A 19,621-nucleotide genomic window follows, 5' to 3' on the forward strand; every position below is an offset into this window, starting at 1 on the left:
CAGCTACATACTTCTGAACCAACTTCTTAATCTCATCCCAATGAAAAGACAATTGAATCCTCTTCAGTGTCTTAGCTACTCCAGAGTGTCCCCCTGCTTTCCCATCATGGCACTCCCGCAATATAAGAGGAATGAACTTGGAGTTTTTTGGAATCACTAAACGCTTCTTCCTCCATAACTTTCCCTCACTCACCGTATACTTCGAAGAACCCTGCCTCACCTGAGTTAACTTTTTCTGTATCTCCACATCAGCTGCGATCTCCGAAAATAAATCCTCCCATTGAAGCACTGTTGGTACTGTCAAATAAAGGAGCAAACCAGTCAAAGCAATACTTCGAGATAAACCATCGGCTGCCTTGTTCTCACAACCTGGTTTGTAAAAGATTTCGAAGTCAAAGCCCAACAAACGCGTCAACCATCGTTGATAATCCATGTTCACCTCCTTTCGTTCCAACAAATACTTGATATACTTCACTGATCAGTGTGCACATGAAACTTCCTACCCAGCAGATAGTGCTTCCACTTCTGAACCGCCATTACCACTGCCATCAATTCCCTCTCATACGCTGGCTTCATCTGCTCACGAGGCGCCAAAGCATGGCTAAAGAAAGTGATGGGGTTGCCCTCCTGCATCAGAACAGCTCCTAAACCAAAACCAGATGCATATGATTCGATCACAAAAAGCTTGTTAAAATCAGGAAGAGCGGGTACTAGAGCATTAGTCATCGTCGTCTTTGGTCTTTCAAATGCCAGTTGAGTTTCCTCCTGCCACTCAAACTGATCTTTGTTCGGACAAGATGTTAATGGCCTTGCAATCGTCCCATAATGCTTCACAAACCTTCTGTAATAACCGGTTAAACCCAAAAACCCCGTAACTGTTTGACTGTTTTAGGAACCAGCCATTTACGCATTTCCACTGTCTTGTCACCATCCGTAGCAACACCTTTTTCTGAGATGATATGCCCAAGTTATTCTACCTGAGAAACTCCAAACGTGCATTTTTTAGCATTCACAAAAAGCTTATGCGTCCTCAACACCTCCAAGACCAGCTTCAGATGAACCAGATGCTGCTCATATTGGCACTATACACCAAAATATCATAAAAAAGTACTAAAACAAAGTCCCTCATAAATGGTTTAAAAACCTTATTCATCGGACTTTGAAAAGTAGCTGGAGCATTGGTCAAGCCAAAAGGCATGAACAAAAACACATAATGGCCTTCCACCGTTCTGAAAGCGGTCTTCTTGTATCCTCTTCGCACATCCCAATCTGATGGTAACCCGACCTCAGATCCAGCTTAGAATATACATAAGCTCCGTGTAACTCGTCCAGCAACTGATCAATAACCGGAATTGGGTATTTGTTAGGAATTGTGGCTCTGTTAAGAGCTCTGTAATCTACGCAAAATCGGAAACTGCCATCTTTTTTTCTTAACCAGTAGAACTGGACTAAAGAACGGACTCTCACTTGGCCTTATAATCTCAGACTTCAGCATTGCCGACACCATTTCTTCCATCATTATCTTGCGAGCATGAGGATAACGGTAAGGTTGAACAGAGACAGCTGACACCCCGGATTCAGCAATATAGCATGCTATGTTCCTCGTATTGGTGGAAAAGTCGTAGGAATCTCAAAAACTTCAGAAAACTGCTTCAACAAATCAGCCACTCCCTCATTTAATGAAATACTACTTGAAGAACCCTCCGTTGGTGACAAGACCACCGCCTCCTCATGTTTATGCTCTGCCAAAACAGAAGTCATCGATTTTAAAGAGGCATTGTTATTGTGTAACTCCGGATCGCCATGTAACATGATTTGTCGACCTTGATAGATGAAAGAAAACTCCTGCAACTTCCAATCAACTTCACACCTCCCCAATGTTTCCAACCACAACACTCCCAAGATAATATCAACAGCTCCCAACTCCAACACAGTGAAATCAGATATAAACTCTGCTGATTGTAACTGAATTGGAACTGCTTTGCACACTCCCAAAGCCCTTATGGTAACACCATTGCCCAACAACAATTCTTGCTTTTTATCCACCGTTACTTTCAGTTGCAATCTAGTAACCACCTCCGGAGATACGAAATTATGAGAAGCGCCACTGTCAATCATGAGTATAACTTCCTTCTGATTGACTCGACCTTTCGGTTTTGTTGTTCGAGGTGAATCAATCCCCACAAAAGAGTTGAAAGACAGTGTCATAAGCTGTTGTTCACCCCCCCCCCCCCCTCCTATCAAGGTTTCTACTATACATTTTTTTATAGTGACACTGGTACCCCTATTTCTCCTCGACCAAACCTATTAGCTTATTTGTATTTTCATTCGTATTTTAATTTGTATCTAAACGAAACCTATCGCTTTTCCACTTTCTTTTGTTTTCCTTTCTGAAACATTTGTTCTCTCTCTACTATCTCAAATCAAACTCTCTACATCCTCTCGGCTAATCCATCGCACGCACACACAACGTCACCGACACCATTGTCTTCTTAGGTGACTCTCCCCATCACCAACCAACAAGCCACTCAACCCCCAACCACCAATCAATTCTCTCCTCCTATCTCCATGACGGCCTCCCTCAGCGCCGCCCATGGATGGAACTCATAGACCGGAGCACTCACCGACTCCATCTCCTAGATTCGTAAGAATCTCGCCTATTTCAAGGTTAACCCTACGCCACAATCGTCTCTCTCGTTCTCCCCTCCTCCCTACTCTCGCATCCCTTCTCACTCCTTGTCCTCCTCTCTCTCTCTGATAGATCCTTGATCAATGTAATTCTGTTAACTCTTATATTCGAATCGTAAAGCAATACAATATCTCTCAGCTTTGTAGTATGAAAACAATCTAAGCTCTCATGGCGAACTTAAGACTGCATCATCGATCTCATAGCGATCGAGTGTTCTAGACTCATAGCGTCTTCAGAACTTACAACATACAAAACATAATTCGAAAATATAGAAGTACTTAACTCTTTATACAATATGAGTAGAATAATATTGTAACTGCAAACCCTCGCTTGTAAGGAGAGGCTTTCACTTCAATCTTCATTCTTCACTTCAATCTTCATTCTTCCAACTCCTTAGCCTTCTCACTCTTCTTATTCCTCCTATAATATGTGTTATGGTATCTATCAATGCCCCTCCCATCGAAACCGAGCTTGCCCTCAAGCTGGAACGAAGGAAAACACTCCACAAACTACCACGGCAACATCCAAGAATCCTCTACACTCTATTTCCCACTCCAAGTTACCAGCAACTCTGTTTCTCCATGTTTGTTAAAACGCTTAGCCAACACATCAGCGGGTTCCAAAGTGTATCACTCGGGTCCAAGTAAACTGGCGGTAAAGCTTGAACCTCCTCATTACTCCCAGAGCTTTCTTCAATTGAGAAATGTGAAACACATGGTGAATCCTAGAACCCTCCGGTAGCAACAACCTGTATGTAGCCTTGCCAATCTTGTCCACCACACGATAAGGACCGTAAAACTTTGCTTCTACTTTTTGACAAAATCTACGTACCACCGTTTGTTGCCTGCACGGCCTTAACTTCAAATAAACCATGTCACCAACCTCCAAATTTCCATCCCTACGCTTCTGATCTGCTTGATTCTTCATAATCTGTTGAGCATGCAACAAATTCAACTTCAACTGCTCCAACATCTTATCACGCAACCTCAAAGATTCCTCCAATTCGAAGTTACTTGTGGAACCTTACTCAAAACGAATCAACCCCGGAGGTTCACGCCCATACACAACCTGAAAGGGAGTCGTTTGGAGGGACTTGTGAAACGTAGTATTATACCAAAACGCAGCCCAACTAAGAAATAATGACCAAGTGCAAGGATGAGTCGAGGCAAAGCAACGTAAATACGTTTCCAAGCAGCGGTTGAGTACTTCAGTCTGACCATCCGTTTGTGGGTGAAAAGCCGTGCTAAACTTCAATACGCACCCGCTAAGCGAAACGTTTCCTTCCAAAATGAGCTCAGAAACAACCTATCTCGATCAGAGACAATACTTCGAGGAAACCCATGTAGCCTCACTATCTCAGATACAAATTTCTGAGCCAAATCCGAAGCAGTAAAAGGGTGTTTTAAACCAATGAAATGGGCATACTTACTCAAGTGATCAACCACCACCCAAATCATATTAATCCCACCCGAAGTTGAAAGTCCTTCAATGAAATCCATATTAATGTCCTCCCACACACGATTCAGAATTGGCAAAGGTTGAAGTAGCCTGCTGGAGATAACGTAGAGTGCTTATGAGTCTGGCACACCATGCACTCAGCTACATACTTCTGAACCAACTTCTTAATCCCATCCCAATGAAAAGACAATTGAATCCTCTTCAGTGTCTTAGCTACTCCAGAGTGTCCCCCTGCTTTCCCATCATGGCACTCCCGCAATATAAGAGGAATGAACTTGGAGTTTTTTGGAATCACTAAACGCTTCTTCCTCCATAACTTTCCCTCACTCACCGTATACTTCGAAGAACCCTGCCTCACCTGAGTTAACTTTTTCTGTATCTCCACATCAGCTGCGATCTCCGAAAATAAATCCTCCCATTGAAGCACTGTTGGTACTGTCAAATAAAGGAGCAAACCAGTCAAAGCAATACTTCGAGATAAACCATCGGCTGCCTTGTTCTCACAACCTGGTTTGTAAAAGATTTCGAAGTCAAAGCCCAACAAACGCGTCAACCATCGTTGATAATCCATGTTCACCTCCTTTCGTTCCAACAAATACTTGATATACTTCACTGATCAGTGTGCACATGAAACTTCCTACCCAGCAGATAGTGCTTCCACTTCTGAACCGCCATTACCACTGCCATCAATTCCCTCTCATACGCTGGCTTCATCTGCTCACGAGGCGCCAAAGCATGGCTAAAGAAAGTGATGGGGTTGCCCTCCTGCATCAGAACAGCTCCTAAACCAAAACCAGATGCATATGATTCGATCACAAAAAGCTTGTTAAAATCAGGAAGAGCGGGTACTAGAGCATTAGTCATCGTCGTCTTTGGTCTTTCAAATGCCAGTTGAGTTTCCTCCTGCCACTCAAACTGATCTTTGTTCGGACAAGATGTTAATGGCCTTGCAATCGTCCCATAATGCTTCACAAACCTTCTGTAATAACCGGTTAAACCCAAAAACCCCGTAACTGTTTGACTGTTTTAGGAACCAGCCATTTACGCATTTCCACTGTCTTGTCACCATCCGTAGCAACACCTTTCTCTGAGATGATATGCCCAAGTTATTCTACCTGAGAAACTCCAAACGTGCATTTTTTAGCATTCACAAAAAGCTTATGCGTCCTCAACACCTCCAAGACCAGCTTCAGATGAACCAGATGCTGCTCATATTGGCACTATACACCAAAATATCATAAAAAAGTACTAAAACAAAGTCCCTCATAAATGGTTTAAAAACCTTATTCATCGGACTTTGAAAAGTAGCTGGAGCATTGGTCAAGCCAAAAGGCATGAACAAAAACTCATAATGGCCTTCCACCGTTCTGAAAGCGGTCTTCTTGTATCCTCTTCGCACATCCCAATCTGATGGTAACCCGACCTCAGATCCAGCTTAGAATATACATAAGCTCCGTGTAACTCGTCCAGCAACTGATCAATAACCGGAATTGGGTATTTGTTAGGAATTGTGGCTCTGTTAAGAGCTCTGTAATCTACGCAAAATCGGAAACTGCCATCTTTTTTCTTAACCAGTAGAACTGGACTAAAGAACGGACTCTCACTTGGCCTTATAATCTCAGACTTCAGCATTGCCGACACCATTTCTTCCATCATTATCTTGCGAGCATGAGGATAACGGTAAGGTTGAACAGAGACAGCTGACACCCCGGATTCAGCAATATAGCATGCTATGTTCCTCGTATTGGTGGAAAAGTCGTAGGAATCTCAAAAACTTCAGAAAACTGCTTCAACAAATCAGCCACTCCCTCATTTAATGAAATACTACTTGAAGAACCCTCCGTTGGTGACAAGACCACCGCCTCCTCATGTTTATGCTCTGCCAAAACAGAAGTCATCGATTTTAAAGAGGCATTGTTATTGTGTAACTCCGGATCGCCATGTAACATGATTTGTCGACCTTGATAGATGAAAGAAAACTCCTGCAACTTCCAATCAACTTCACACCTCCCCAATGTTTCCAACCACAACACTCCCAAGATAATATCAACAGCTCCCAACTCCAACACAGTGAAATCAGATATAAACTCTGCTGATTGTAACTGAATTGGAACTGCTTTGCACACTCCCAAGCCCTTATGGTAACACCATTGCCCAACAACAATTCTTGCTTTTTATCCACCGTTACTTTCAGTTGCAATCTAGTAACCACCTCCGGAGATACGAAATTATGAGAAGCGCCACTGTCAATCATGACTATAACTTCCTTCTGATTGACTCGACCTTTCGGTTTTGTTGTTCGAGGTGAATCAATCCCCACAAAAGAGTTGAAAGACAGTGTCATAAGCTGTTGTTCACCCCCCCCCCCCCCCCCCCCCCCCCCCCGGCAATATGATATCCTTCAATTCATATTGATAGATGAAAGAAAACTCCTGCAACTTCCAATCAATTTCACACCTCCCCAATGTTTCCAACCACAACACTCCCAAGATAATATCAACAGCTCCCAACTCCAACATAATGAAATCAGATATAAACTCCGCTGATTGTAACTGAATTGGAACTGCTTTGCACACTCCCAAAGCCCTTATGGTAACACCATTGCCCAACAAGTAACCACCTCCGGAGATACGAAATTATGAGAAGCGCCACTGTCAATCATGACTATAACTTCCTTCTGATTGACTCGACCTTTTAGTTTTGTTGTTTGAGGTGAATCAATCCCCACAAAAGAGTTGAAAGACAGTGTCATAAGCTGTTGTTCACCCCACCCCCCGCAATATGATATCCTTCAATTCATAATCCGGCTGTTCCAACACCTCCTTCTCACATCCATTGATCACCGTCAGAATACGTACCTCCTTATTAGGACATTCATGAGTCCGAGACCACAGAGCCTTACAAGTAAAGCAAAGTTTACCTCTCCTTAATGCATCCAATTCCGCATTAGTATAACGTTGTCGAGCTCTCTGCAACGCACGCTGTGGAGGAACGTTCTCTTTCAACACTCCCACTTCACTTCGCATCCGCTCATTACTCTTAACATAGGTACCTGCTCCAAAATTCTTCCCACCATTTTGTCTCCTAGCATTAGAGCGATCATCCACTCCCCGAGCATCACTAACAACTTTACAGAACGCACTCGACTCCATACGTAAGACCGCTACAATGAAGTTTAGGTAAGCCCTGAGGATCCTTCATTCTAATCACCTCTTTCATCTCCACAGACAAGCCATTATAGAAGATTCGTTCTAAATGACGATCTTCAACCCCAGGAACTTGAGCAGATAGTTCCTCAAACTCTGAAACGTACTCAGCCACTGTCCCCTTTTGCTTGATCGCAAAAAAACGAGTAGCTGGTTCATTGTCAATGGATTCGGAAAAACGAACCATCATTCTGTTAAGAAAATCTCTCCAACTCTGAAAACCACCCCGAAGCTTCATCGTTATTCCGATACTGATCCATCACAGAAAGGCATCTCCACCTTCTTCAACATACTCTTGCGATTTCCCAGATTCAAATCATCCTGTCAAAACCCTAGAGAAACATTACGCGATTGTTCCAAAAGAGGTCGATGTACCTGAGAATTTGGCTTTGAAGAACCGAAAAGTTGATCTTCGTCCTGAACCGGCATCTTCCCCACCGATTTCATCATCGCTTGAACCAACGAAGCCAAATTAGACATCACCGACTCAATCGACGTCAGCTTCCCTTCCATCGTCGCCATAGAAGAATTCGTCACCGCATGTTCCTTATTCAATCGCACGAACGCTCCCATGAGAAACTCAACGTGACCTCTCGTCTTCGAATCCACCACCTCCAGATCTTCGTCATACACCGATTGAACTGGAGAACCGCTCGTCGCCATCGCACTCGTCGTGTTCGAACTTTTCACCGCACCAATGATAGATCCTTGATCAATGTAACTCTGTAAACTCTTATATTCGAATCGTAAAGCAATACAATATCTCTCAGCTTTGTAGTATGAAAACAATCTAATCTCTCTTGGCGAACTTAAGACTGCATCATCGATCTCATAGCGATCAAGTGTTCTAGACTCATAGCGTCTTCAGAAATTACAACATACAAAGCTTAATTCAAAAATAGAGAAGTACTTGACTCTTTATACAATATGGGTAGAATAATATTGTAACTGCAAACCCTAGCTTGTAAAGAGAGGCTTTCACTTTAATCTTCATTCTCCACTTCAATCTTCATTCCTCCAACTCCTTAGCCTTCTCACTCTTCTTATTCCTTGTTTCAGCTCTAGTGGTGTAATATTCAACCGTCACTACAAGGGGAAGTTGAAAAATTCAAGTCCCGACCTTGATTACGACGGAGGCAACGTATGTAGACGCCGGAAAACCGGACTGACATAAACGATAAAATAAAAGCGATGTTAAGGAAATAGACGAATGTAAAAGACGAATACAAGAACGATAAGAAATCGTATTCGCAAAGAGACATGGAGTCGAGATATGATCTCTTTCCTTAACTCAAAATATTCGCTCCGTTAGTGAGACGGGACTGTACGAATATAGAGTCCAAGGATACAACCATGGCAGACGAATCACGGGTCACTCGTGATCGCCCTATCGAATTATAAACTCTACGAAACACTCTCGTATTTACGACTTATGCTAAGAGAATTTTGTTGTTGGTTTTGATGCGAAAAAAATATTAAACAATGAAGGAAGAGGAGAGACGATATATTAAAACACGGAGTAGACCCACTTCCCGCAACAGCTGCTGCACGTGGGCGAAAATCTCGCGGAGATCGAGGGAAGTTTAGTTCTGAAACTTCTTCCTCAAGACTCTCTCTATCTCGTTTAAAACTTTCGAGAGGATAAAATGCATGGCGTTTTTATTTTCTAAACAAACTACTTGTCGTTTTAAATAAAAATGCATGTCATTTTTTTCCGAATTAAATGGCAAAACGTTGAGCTTAACTTGGTCCAAAAAAATATTCTTATTAGGCCGGAGGCCCTCCACCAAGACCCAATACCCAAGCCCAAGCCCACGCCCACGCCGAGCCGAGCCGGCCGGACGACGGCGGTGGCGCGCGCGTGGGGGAGCCATCCTCTCTTCTGAAGCCGTTTACACACTCATGTGCTTAAGACTTATTTATACTTCTCTGTTTTGTTCCTCATAGGCGATGTGGGATGTTTCCCATTTCTCTTCACTCTTACCTTTATTATTTTAGCCAATTGGGCTTAATAATTTAGGTCCAACAATCCCCCACATGAATAGAAATGACTCTAAACATATGCAAACTAAATGCAGACTCAATAGACTCTAAAAATCTATACTTATTCTAATCATGACTAGACTATACAGACATATCGAAAGTGTTTGCGAAAAATTCATTGTGTTTGAGTTGGTGGCATTTTTAAGCCTTGAACCACTCATAGTTAATATCTGTCGGGTTTACTTTACCAGAAGGTGAACATGATGTCTTGTACCAACCGGTGTTTTATGTAGACCGAGACAACACGCATAACGCAGCTTCATTTTCTCGTAGAACTTAGTTCTCTATTGTGTTCATTGTGGCCCTGAACTATTCCTGGTTTTCATGAGTGAGCTTAGAGAATATAACCTTGCATTCATTCTCCTAGAAACGGCCTCATTTCACACTCATTAGGTGATTGACCATAAAAAGTATTGAGTAATACTCCGCTTTATAAGCTATGGAATCATTAAAAGATTATGCTTATCCTTCTCACATTCTTTAGCACTTTTATCATCTTAGGAGCTGGGAAGAGACTACTTTGTCTCAAGTGCTTTGGTTAGATTCTGTTTGATTTTGTTTTCCCTTTGAACCTACGTCTTGGGATCTCCATAGGGTTGCAGTCAAGCATCCTCATTCGTTATAGGCTTTAAACCCATTCCTTTTGATAATTTAGCAACAACATCTCGTGACAAACCTTCTGTAAATGGATCCGCTAGGTTGTCAGCCGATTTGATGTAGTCTATTGTGATTACACCAGTTGAGATAAGTTGTCTAATGGTTTTATGTCGTCTTCTGATGTGACGAAATTTACCATTGTAGAGATTACTCTGAGCCCAAGCTATAGCTGATTGACTATCACCATGTATGCATATAGCTGGCACAGGTTTCTCCCACATAGGAATATCTTCCAAAAAATTTCTAAACCATTCAGCTTCTTCTGCTGCTTTGTCTAAGGCTATGAACTCAGATTCCATGGTTGATCTGGCTAACACTGTTTGTTTGGTAGATTTCCATGATATTGCTGCTCCTCCTAGTGTAAAGACATATCAACTCGTGGATTTTGAGTTTTTAGAATCTGATATCCAGTTAGCATCACTGTATCCTTCTAAAACTGCTGGTTCTTTACCATAGTGAAGCCCAAAGTCTTTGGTGTAGCGCAAGTAATTGAGTACCCTCGTTATAGCTTTCCAGTGTGTATGACCTGGATTACTTGTACATCGACTAAGTACGTTTACTGCATGCGCTAGATCTGGTCTAGTACAATTGGTCAAGTACATGAGACTTCGAATCACACATGCATACTCGTTTTGTGAAACCGCTTCACCTGAATTCTTTGTTAAGTGCATTTGGGGATCTAACGGAGTTTTTGCCGTACTCTTAGAGTAATTTTTAAATCTCTCTAATATTGTTTGAGCATAATGAGATTGGGTTAAGATAATTCCGTTTGAATTTCTTGTGACTTTAACCCCGAGAATTACATCTGCTAATCCCAAGTCTTTCATCTCAAATTTCCCTTAGAGCATGTTTTTTGTTTGATTGATAATGTCTTTATTGCTTCCAATAATGAGCATATCATCTACATATAGACATAGCAAAACATATGCATTTTTGGTAGTTTTGTAGTATATGCATTTGTCACATTCAGTTATTTTAAAACCATTTGACATCATTGTATTGTCAAATTTTTGGTGTCATTGTTTAGGAGCTTGCTTAAGTCCATAAAGTGACTTTACAAGTCGGGATACTTTGTCTTCCTGTCCGGGAACGACAAAACCTTCAGGTTGTTTCATGTAAATTTCCTCTTCTAAATCACCATTTAGAAAAGCGGTTTTTACATCCATTTGATGGATTTCTAGGTCTCTTAAGGCTGTGATTGCTATCATCAGTTTTATTGATGTTATTCTCGTTACTGGAGAATATTTATCAAAATAGTCCAAACCTTTCTTTTGTCGGTATCCTTGAACTACAAGCCTAGATTTGTATTTTCCACTAGGTTTTCGTGTCATTATCCATTTATTTCCTAATGCATGTACCATGTATAATTTTGCATGATAGAATCAAATTCAGTCCTGGCAGCTTCGTTCCAAAATGGAGCTTCAAGTGAAGCCATGGCTTCTGCCAAAGTTTTTGGAACATTTTCTACTAAAAATGCCAGTAGGAAATCTTCATCAAAAGATTTTTCCTTTCGACCTCTTTTGCTTCTTCGAGGTTCATCTTTTTCTTCATTTTCTGAAATATCATTTATAGAAATCTCGACGTTTGTCTCAGTTTCTGAGTTTTTGTCATTGTCTCTTTCTTCTCGAGTTCGTTTTGAACCTTGTTTTTCCTTATATGGAAAATGTTTTCGAAGAAAGAAGCATTTCTTGATTCCATGACTGTATTTTCATGAATGTCTGATATTGCAGATTTATGTACCAGAAAACGATAAGCATTACTGTTATGTGCATATCCGATGAAGATGCAATCCACTGTTTTAGGTCCAATAGTGACCTTTTTTGGGGGCGGTACCCAACTTTTGCCAAGCACCCCCACACTTTGAGGTATTTATACGAAGGTAAATTACCTTTCCATAATTCATATGAATTTTTGCCAGTTACTTTGTGTGGAATTTTGTTGAGGATATAATTAGTGGTAGGCAACGCATCCCCCCACATATTCTGGGGTAACCCAGATTCCTGCAACATTGCATTCATCATCTCTTTTAGAGTTCGATTCTTGCGTTCAGCAACTCCATTAGATTCTGGTGAGTAAGGAGCTGTAGTTTGATGGATTATTCCATGTTCTTTACAGAATGCATTGAATGGACCATCATACTCGCCTCCTCTGTCGCTTCTAACTACTTTAATATTTGTTTTAAGCTGATTTTCGACCTCGAGTTTAAATTCTTTAAATTTTTATAAGGTTTTGTCTTTGCTATGTAATAAATATACATAACAATATTTTGTGCAGTCATCTATGAAGGTCACAAAGTACTTTTTCCCACCTCTAGTTTGTATGTATTTTAAATCACATAAATCGGTGTGAATTAAATCTAGAGGTTTATTAGTTCTTTCAACACGAGGTGATGGCGTTTTTGTGAGCTTAGCATGTACGCATACTCCACATTTTTGTTTACTTGTTTTGCATTTAGGAATTAGATTTAAATTCATTAATCTTTGTATAGATTTGTAGTTTACATGGCCTAATCTTTCATGCCATATATTAAAAGACTCAACCAAATAAGTAAATGGCTCTTTCTTATTCATTGAAACTTTTGGAGCTACAACTATCGGAAGGACTGTCTTACCATTCAACTTGACAAGTCCACCCTTAACATACCCCTTTCCCAAATACATCCCATTCTTCCTAATCACCAGCTTGTCCGTCTCAAAACTTATGGCAAATCCATTCTTGCTCAGCAAAGTTCCCGAGACCAGGTTCTTCCTCATGTCAGGCACATGCTTCACATTCGTCAGAGTGACCTCATGTCATCTTCAAAATCACATTGCCGCGTCCTTCAATCTTGGAGACTTCAGTGTTTCCCATCCTGAGCTTCTCATGAGTTTCACTTTTGTGATAGGTGCTGAACATCGCCCTATCGGTGCAAATGTGGGTGGTTGCACCAGTGTCATACCACCATTCCTTGGGGCTGTTGCTTTCAACCATGTTGGCCTCAGTCACCACAGCAACGAGATCCTCCTCAGTGAGATTTGCCTGAGCCTTCTCATCCTTGATCTTTTTGCGACACTCAACAGTCTTGTGCTCCACTTTGTGGCAGTAGTGACATTTCCCCTTGAACTTCTCCACATTCACATTGATCTCAATACCTTTATTTTTGAAGTTTTTTCCAGACGCCTTCAAGGCTGCAGCAGTTTTGGAAAGCTTGGCAGGAGAATTAGCGTGTGCCTTTCCTTTGCCTTTGTGCTCAGCCATGTTGACACTGTGCTCCATAGAAGTGACCTTGTCAGCAGTTCGGTTTCTGGATTCCATCTGAAGCCTCATGATGAGCTCCTCGAGCCCCATTTTCTTCTTCTTGTGCTTCAAGTAGTTTTTGAAATCCGCATAGCTTGGAGGAAGCTTTTCAATGAAGCTGAGAGTTGTGAATGTCTCGCAGATGGACATTCCTGCAGCAGTGATTTCATGGCAAATAAGCTGAAGTGCTTCCACCTGATCCATGATGGGTTTTGAATCCACAATTTTGAAGTCGTGGAATTTTGAGACCACATACTTCTGGCGCGCGTGGGGAGCCATCCTCTCTTCTGAAGCCACTTACACACTCATGTGCTTAAGACTTATTTATACTTCTCTGTTTTGTTCCTCATAGGCGATGTGGGATGTTTCCCATTTCTCTTCACTCTTACCTTTATTATTTTAGCCAATTGGGCTTAATAATTTAGGTCCAACAATCCCCCACATGAATAGAAATGACTCTAAACATATGCAGACTAAATGCAGACTCAATAGACTCTAAAAAACTATACTTATTATAATCATGACTAGACTAGACAGACTTATCAAAAATGTTTGCGAAAAATTCACTGTGTTTGTGTTGGTGGCATTTTTAAGCCTTGAACCACTCATAGTTAATATATGTCGGGTTTACTTTACCAGAAGGTGAACATGATGTCTTGAACCAACCGGTGTTTTATGTAGACCGAGACAACAAGCATAACGCAGCTTCATTTTCTCGTAGAACTTAGTTCTCTATTGTGTTCACTGTGGCCCTGAACTATTCCTGGTTTTCATGAGTGAGCTTAGAGAATATAGCCTTGCATTCATTCTCCTAGAAACTGCTCCATTTAACACTCATTAGGTGATTGACCATGAAAAGTATTGAGTAATACTCCGCTTTAGAAGCTATGGAATCATTAAAAGCTTATGCTTATCCTTCTCATATTCTTTAGCACTTTTATCATCTTAGGAGCTGGGAAGAGACTACTTTGTCTCAAGTGCTTTGGTTAGATTCTGTTTGATTTTGTTTTCCCTTTGAACCTACGTCTTGGGATCTCCAGTCATGATAGGTAGGGTTGCAGTCAAGCATCCTCATTCGTTATAGGCTTTAAACCCATTCCTTTTGATGATTTAGCAACAACATCTCGTGACAAACCTTTTGTAAACGGATCCGCTAGGTTGTCAGCCGATTTGATGTAGTCTATTGTGATTACACCAGTTGAGATAAGTTGTCTAATGGTTTTCTGCCGCCTTCTGATGTGACAAAATTTACCATTGTAGAGATTACTCTGAGCCCGAGCTATAGCTGATTGACTATCACAATGTCTGGCACAGGTTTCTCCCACATAGGAATATCTTCCAAAAAATTTCTAAGCCATTCAGCTTCTTCTGCTGCTTTGTCTAAGGCTATGAACTCAGATTCCATTGTTGATCTGGCTAACACTGTTTGTTTGGTAGATTTCCATGATATTGCTGCTTCTCCTAGTGTAAAGACATATCCACTCGTGGATTTTGAGTTTTTAGAATCTGATATCCAGTTAGCATCACTGTATCCTTCTAAAACTGCTGGTTCGTTACCATAGTGAACCCCAAAATTTTTGGTGTAGCGCAAGTAATTGAGTACCTTTGTTATAGCTTTCCAGTGTGTATAACCTTGATTACTTGTATATCGACTAAGTATGTTTACTGCATGCGCTAGATCTGGTCTAGTACAATTGGTCAAGTACATGAGACTTCCAATCACACGTGCATACTCGTTTTGTGAAACCGCTTCACCTGAATTCTTTGTCAAGTGCATTTGGGGATCTAATGGAGTTTTTGCCGTACTCTTACAGTAATTTTTAAATCTCTCTAATATTGTTTGAGCATAATGAGATTGGGTTAAGATAATGCCGTTTAAATTTCTTGTGACTTTAACCCCGACAATTACATCTGCTAATCCCAAGTCTTTCATCTCAAATTTCCCTTTGAGCATGTTTTTTGTTTGATTGATAATATCTTTATTGCTTCTAATAATGAGCATATCATCTACATATAGACATAGCAAAACATACGCATTTTTGGTAGTTTTGTAGTATATGCATTTGTCACATTCATTTATTTTGAAACCATTTGACATCATTGTATTTTCAAATTTTTGGTGCCATTGTTTAGGAGCTTTCTTAAGTCCATAAAGTGACTTTACAAGTCGGCATACTTTGTCTTCCTGTTCGGGAATGACAAAACCTTCAGGTTGTTTCATGTAAATTTCCTGTTCTAAATCACCATTTAGAAAAACGGTTTTTACATCCATTTGATGGATTTCTAGGTCTCTTAAGGCTGCGATTGCTATCATCAGTCTTATTGATGTTATTCTCGTTACTGGAGAATATGTATCAAAATAGTCCAAACATTCCTTTTGTCGGAATCCTTGAACTACAAGCCTAGATTTGTATTTTCCACTAGGTTTTTGTGTCATTATCCATTTATTTCCTAATGCTTCGCAGCCAGGTGGTAAATCTGTTATGTACCATGTATAATTTAACATGATAGAATCAAATTCACTCCTGACAGCTTCGTTCCAAAATGGAGCTTCAGGTGAAGCCATGGCTTCTGCCAAAGTTTTTGGAACATTTTCTAATAAAAATGCCGTTAGGAAATCTTCACCAAAAGATTTTTCTTTTCGAGCAATTTTGCTTCTTCGAGGTTCATCTTTTTCTTCATTTTCTGAAATATCATTTATAGAAATCTCGACGTTTGTCTCAATTTCTGAGTTTTGTCATTGTCTCTTTCTTCTCGAGTTCGTTTTGAACCTTGTTTTTCCTTATATGGAAAAATATTTTCGAAGAAAGATGCATTTCTTGATTCTATGACTGTATTTTCATGAATGTATAATATTGCAGATTTATGTACCAGAAATCGATAAGCATTACTGTTATGTGCATATCCGATGAAGATGCAATCCACTGTTTTAGGTCCAATAGTGACATTTTTTTGTGGTGGTACCGCAACTTTTGCCAAGCACCCCCACACTTTGAGGTATTTATACGAAGGTAAATTACCTTTCCATAATTCATATGAAGTTTTGCCAGTTACTTTGTGTGGAATTTTGTTGAGGATATAATTAGTGGTAAGCAACGCTTCCCCCCCCCACATGTTCTGGGGTAACCCAAATTCCTGCAACATTGCATTCATCATCTCTTTTAGAGTTCGATTCTTGCGTTCAACAACTCCATTAGATTCTGGTGAGTAAGGAGCTGTAGTTTGATGGATTATTCCATGTTCTTTACAAAATGCATTGAATGGACCATCATACTCGCTTCCTCTGTCGCTTCTAACTACTTTAATAGTTGTTTTAAGCTGATTTTCGACCTTGAGTTTAAATTCTTTAAATTTTTCTAAGGTTTCGTCTTTGCTATGTAATAAATATACATAACAATATTTGTATGTATTTTAAATCACATAAATTGGTGTGAATTAAATCTAGAGGTTTATTAGTTCTTTCAACACGAGGTGATGGCGTTTTTGTGAGCTTAGCCTGTACGCATACTTCACATTTTTGTTTACTTGTTTTGCATTTAGGAAGTAGATTTAAATTCATTAATCTTTGTATAGATTTGTAGTTTACATGGCCTAATTGATACACTAAATATGAATCTTTGCTACTGCCAAGTTAACAGTTGTGATTATAGTACTTTAGATTCAATCCAGAGGACCAGTCTACACTTTACTCTTATAAATTTCAATATCAAGCTAAGAAGAAAATGGTTTTCAATTCAATTGGTGACGCGGAAAACAAGTAAACTAGAGTTTGATTCAATTTAACAAGAAGCTAGCCTAGGGTATTTCATTGGGTGTTGAGCGAGAGCCAAACAATTATTCAAGCGCGATGCAGTGCTTTCTAGAACTCGGATCACTCAGCTGGAGCACCCCACTGTCGTGGTGGTGATCTCTTTGCTGGTCGATCCCATCATCTAACTGTCGTTGAGATGAGAAACGACTGCAAGCCTTAGAGATCAGGTCCGATCAGTTCACTTACTACCCTAATATCTACTTTCGCTGATTAGGCGATAAACTTAGGATCTAACATCAAGTGATCAGATTAATGGAAGCCTTAAGAATAGTATGGATGAAGAATAATCAAGAATAGCTTATCTATGTTTAGCTCATATTTCAACACCCTAAAACCCCTAGGCGAGCTAGATCACTACTCAATCATGATGCAAGCAATCAAAGACATAGATCCTGAATGAAACTGCATAATAAAAGAGATAGAAAGAGGGTTCAGGATAATCTTCTCTATGGTGAGACAGATGGAGCCTTCTCCCTTTACAATCCAAAAGCCCAAAAGTCTCCAATGGTTTTCTTCTGTCTAGAATAGCGTAGAATGGTAAAGAGAAACAGAAAATATGATATATCAAAGCCACAGGCGGCTGGGAGAGAAAATATGGATAATTAGGGCAAATCCCGTAATGATTGTAGTTTCCTTAAAAATCTCTGCCGCTAGAACACTCACTCGGAACAGTCACTCGGGTTGCTCCGCTATCCAGAACAGTCATCAAGACTGTTCTGCGTGAAAACCACCAAATTGCATTGTTTTCTGCCTCTTTTGTTCCAGCTGGTCCATCTCCCATCCAATGCAACTCCAGACCTGTAATGACTCCAAAAGGACTAGAAAGACTCGATAAAGACTTGAAAACCAATTTAAAAGCATATATACAAGATGTATAAAACACCATATATCAATTCCCCCAGACTTAGATCCTTGTTTGTCCTCAAACAATGTCAAGTGTCAAGAACAGGGAGAAAGGTTTGAAAGTGTGGGAACTCTCCTATTCTCAGCAACCATACTTTAACCACGAATCTCTGAACCATACAAGCAGTAAAAGTAGGACAACACACCCTTACCGGAACCCCACTGACTGCTGTTCAAAAATCGGCTCCATAGTCTTCATCTCAAACCTGAAAAAGAAACACTATCGAGACAGAACTCCCTATATTCATTTAAGAGTAGCGTGAGCTTCTCATCACAGGCATCATTCAGGGTAGACAGACTAGGTGTGGAACAGGTTATTTAATGGTGGAGTTAAAAGTGTTTAGGGGCTACCATTTCATTGAAGAGGATGCAGGATATCACACAAAATGACAAGAGAGGATAGATCCATTGATGTCCACAGCCTCTACTCGTTTTTGCTCTATCTGGTGCGACTGTTCTGATGACGGAACAGGCAACTGATTGTTCTGCGTTCCACTTTCCTTTTGGTACCCACTCCTTTGCTCGATCTTTCCAGTGGCTCATATTTCTTTGATCTCATCCCCTTCTCCATCACCTTTTTTTTTTCTTTTTGAAGACTGATATGGTGATGTGACAAAGAAGGAGGTCATACATGATGGTTCTGAGTGCCACTGGTGATTCTGATTTCGCAACCATCCTGGTTCTCCACCCCTGCTCTTGCGCAGTTCATTGGTTATGGAGCGGTTGCTCCCTTAATCTGCTTGTTCTCCTTTATGCCATAATTTCTGGAGCAGTAACGAGTAGGAGGCTGCGTTGATCCTTTCCTCTCCGACCTTTTTGCACATATCTGCACATATGACACTGAAAAACAAATGCATGAAGGTGGAATAAAGGCTAAGGTGCAGGGTGGGAACTAGCTAAAGATGAGCTAGCCACTCAGGATCAGCAAGATGGATAAAAAGGATAAGAAGTCCTGAGTGTGTTCTCGTTTCCCTGATCTAATGCCTATAACAAGAAGAATTTCAGTCAAGATTAGGTTCAAGTAAGGTGGAGTTAAGTCTACCCAGTGTAACCTGATCGGCTGAGAACTTCTGGAGAATCAAGTGAGATATGTCAGGGTGTTCCAGGTCCACATGTGTGTCTTTCGCCACTGCTAAGGTCACTGAATAAGATAAATAAAGCACGAGGTGGTCAGTGATCAACACGGAATAAGGTCCTAATTCCCACAAATTTTGACTGACTCAATAAAAACTGACTCAAATTGACCCAAAAGAAAAACAAAAGAAAGAAACGAGTTAGTAAACGACGAAAACCCTCCCCCAGACTTACTTCACAACGTCCCTGGTGTGAAAATAAATCAGAGAGAAGGTGAAAACAAGAATAAACATTTTTTTTTTATTTTTTTTATCTTTTTTTTGGGTCGAGATACTTACCTGAGTGGAGCAGGCGCTCCATGAAAATTCTGGGTGTTCTGTCGTCAGATGGTCGCCTGGAACAACCGCTCTTTTCAGGGGGTAGGTTGTTCCGTTTCTGCAACCCAGAATTTTTGAAGTATCTCGAATTTTTATGCTTTTTGACCTGAAACTCAATAAACTAAAA

This window comes from Brassica napus, chromosome C9, assembly GCF_020379485.1.
Source record: "Brassica napus cultivar Da-Ae chromosome C9, Da-Ae, whole genome shotgun sequence".
NCBI lineage: Eukaryota > Viridiplantae > Streptophyta > Magnoliopsida > Brassicales > Brassicaceae > Brassica > Brassica napus.